Source organism: Dipodomys merriami, unplaced genomic scaffold (genome assembly GCF_024711535.1).
Source record: "Dipodomys merriami isolate MVZ:Mamm:240054 unplaced genomic scaffold, mDipMer1.0.p SCAF_992, whole genome shotgun sequence".
NCBI classification, from domain to species: Eukaryota; Metazoa; Chordata; class Mammalia; order Rodentia; family Heteromyidae; genus Dipodomys; species Dipodomys merriami.
The window spans coordinates 90,832-94,824 of NW_027206615.1; positions in this window are offsets into that span (position 1 = coordinate 90,832).

The following is a 3,993-nucleotide window of genomic DNA, read 5'->3' on the forward strand; positions in this document are numbered from 1 at the left end:
ATTAGAAAGGAAATTCAAATGTTCATGCTATTCAACAAAAATGAACACACAAATTACCAGCTCCTCTGGGACACAGCAAAGGCAGTACTCAGAGGCAAGTTTATAGCTCTGAGCTCCTACATCAACAAATTGGAGAGATCGGAAACTAACAATTTAATGACACATCTAAACCTCCTTGAAAAAGAGCAGCAAGATAAACCCCAATCCAGTAGACGGAAAGAAATAATCAAAATTAAATCAGAATTAAATGAATTAGAATCCAAAAAAACTATAGAAAGAATCAACAAAACAAAGAGTTGGTTCTTTGAAAAACTTAACAAAATTGACAGACCCTTAGCAAACCTCATCAGAAAAAGGATAGAACACACCCAAATTAATAAACTCAGAGATGAGAATGGAAACATCACCACGGAAACAACCAAGATTCAGAACATTATAAGGGAATACTTCTCAAAACTTTATGCTAATAAATTCGACAACTTGACAGAAATGGACCTTTTCCTAGCAAATATTGACATGCCAAAACTAAACCAAGATGAGTTAAACTATCTTAACAGGCCCATATCAAGCATTGAAATAGAAACAGCAATAAGAGACCTCCCAGCTAAGAAAAGTCCAGGACCAGATGGTTTTAAAGCGGAATTTTACAAGGCCTTCAAAGCAGAGCTCACACCAATACTCCTCCAACTCTTCAATGAAATTGAAAGAGAAAGCTCACTACCGAATACATTCTATGAAGCCATCATAACCCTCATCCCAAAACCAGGCAGGGACTCATCAAACAAAGAGAACTATAGACCCATTTCTTTGATGAACATTGATGCAAACTTTCTCAACAAAATTTTGGCCAATCGACTTCAACAATTCATCCAAAAAATCATACAACACGATCAAACAGGATTCATTTCAGGGATGCAAAGCTGGTTCAATATACGCAAATCAATTAATATTATTCATCACATCAACAGGAGCAAGAATAAGAACCACATGGTTATCTTAATAGATGCAGAAAAAGCATTCGACAAGATCCAACACCCCTTTATGATGAAGGTTTTGGAAAAATTAGGAATCCATGGAACATTCCTCAATACAATAAAGGCTGTATATGACAAACCTACAGCCAGCATTATACTCAATGGTGAAAAACTAAAGCCATTTCCTCTTAATTCAGGAACAAGACAAGGATGCCCACTCTCTCCACTTCTCTTCAATCTAGTATTAGAATGCCTAGCTACAGCAATAAGACAAGATGCAGACATAAAGGGGCTCCAAATAGGGAAAGAAGAAATAAAACTCTCCCTCTTTGCAGATGACATGATCTTGTATTTAAAGAATCCCATAGACTCCACTCCCAAATTACTCAAGCTGATTCAAAACTTTGGCAAAGTAGCAGGTTATAAAATTAACCCCCAAAAATCAATGGCTTTTCTGTATGCCAACAATGAGAAAAGTGTGGCTGAAATTAGGAAAGCAACTCCATTTGTAATAGCCCCACAAAAAATCAAATACCTAGGAATTAACTTAACTAAAGTAGTGAAGGACCTCTATGATGAAAACTTTAAAATCTTGAAAAAGGAAATCAACACAGAACTTAAAAAATGGCAAAACCTCCCATGCTCCTGGATTGGCAAGATTAACATCGTGAAAAGGGCAATACTTCCCAAGGCTATCTACAAATTCAACGCGATACCTATCCAAATTCCACCCTCATTCTTCAAGGAAATAGAGGAGGCAATCCAAAAATTCATATGGAACAATAAAAGACCCCGAATAGCAAAAACGCTCCTCAATGGAAAGAATATTGCTGGAGGAATATCAATACCAAATTTCAAACTCTACTATAAAGCCATAGTAATCAAAACAGCTTGGTATTGGCATAAGAACAGACCTCAGGACCAATGGAATAGAATTGAAAACCCAGAAATGAACCTACAGACCTATAGCCATCTAATCTTCGATAAGAGAGCTAAAACAATAGAATGGAAGAAAGACAGCCTCTTCAGTAAATGGTGCTGGCAAAATTGGTTAACTACATGTAGAAAACTAAAGCTAGATCCTTATATATCACCCTGCACCAGAATCAACTCCAAATGGATCAAAGACCTTGAACTCAAAGCAGACACTCTGAAAACATTACAGGATGGAATAGGAGAAACCCTAGGTCTCCTTGGCTCAGGCCGAAACTTTCTGAATAGAGACCCGGAAGCACAACAAATCAAAGAAAGGTTGGACAAATGGGATTGTATAAGGTTGCAGAGCTTCTGCACCGCAAATGACATAGCTAGCAAGATCAATAGAAAGCCCACCGATTGGGAGAAGATCTTTACTAGCCTTACAACGGACAAGGGTCTAATATCTAAAATATACTTGGAACTCAAAAAATTAACCCCCCCAACAGCAAATCCTCAAAGAAACAACTGCCCAATAAATAAGTGGGCGAAAGACTTAAAGAGAAGCTTTTCTGAAGAAGAAAGAAGGATGGCCAATAGACACATGAAGAAATGTTCAACATCCCTAGCCATAAAAGAAATGCAAATCAAAACAACATTGAGATTTCACCTTACTCCAGTTAGAACAGCAAAAATCAAGAACTCTAACAACAACAGATGCTGGAGGGGATGTGGACAGAAAGGAACCTTACTTCATTGTTGGTGGGAATGTAAACTTGTTCAACCACTTTGGAAAGCAGTATGGAGGTTCCTCAAAAGACTTCACATAGATCTCCCCTATGATCCAGCAATCCCACTTTTGGGCATTTATCCAAATGTTTACAAACAAGACCACACTAAAGCTACCAGCACAACTATGTTTATTGCAGCATTATTTACCATAGCTAAGATATGGAACCAACCCAGATGCCCCTCAGTAGATGAATGGATCAAGAAAATGTGGTATATATACACAATTGAATTCTATGCCTCCATCAGAAAGAATGACATTTCCCCATTTGTTAGGAAATGGAAAGGTTTGGAAAAAATTATATTAAGTGAAGTAAGCCAGGCCCAAAGAACCATAGGTCCCATGGTTTCCCTTATTTGCAATATCTATTATAGGTATGAGTCAAGTGGAAAAGGTCAGATAATGTGATATTAGGAAAATGAATCCTTAAATATGTATTTTAATGTTTTTGTTTCTTTCATGCATGTTTTCTAACGCATTTATAAGATTATTTCTTTGTTGCTTTGTATGTCCCTCCCCCACAGTGTAACTCCCGCTTTCACTATATTTGATGTCAGTATAACATGTGGAGGAGATGGGGATAAACAAGTCGTTTAAGGATTCAGGTGGACCTGTTGCATCAATGAGCAGTACAAAATGTCATGTCAAAACCAGCTTTACAATGTCGGTGTGGGGGTGTAGGGGAGTATAATTGGGTGGGGGGAGGGGGGAGGCTGGGAAGGGAGGTGAAGGGTAAACAAAGGAGGAGGCTGCAATGCTTGGTAAGAAATGTATGCATAATCCTGCCCATGTAATTGTAGCCCCTCTGTACAGTATATTCTCAAATAAAATAAAATAAAATTAAAAAAAATAAATGAAAAAGCTGATGTGTAACTCGAAACAAAATAAAAAAATAAAAATTATATGAAGATGCACATTTATGTGGTACTTATATTAATTTATGAAATAGTTACATAAGATCACATTAATGATATTCAATATTTTATGTTCAATGTTATGCTCATGAGTCTGCCTTTGGCAATATGAATTGAGATCTCCAACAACAAATGGAATTTCATTGTCAAATACTACAAATAGATTACTGATGCTAGTACCAAAATGAAAGCTGGAACAAGAAAGCTGAAAGTTTGAAGGGAAGGGATCAGTGGTAAGGGCGATGATGAAAGAGAAATTTTTCACCATAGAATCTTGGAAGAATAGAATGTGTTTTGTTGAATTACTAGCCTTTTAAACCTTCTTAGAAAGCAGAACATTATTTTTTATTCTTGCTTTTTGGAAGCTCTTTAATGAATGGTTTAACCAAAAATTATCAAA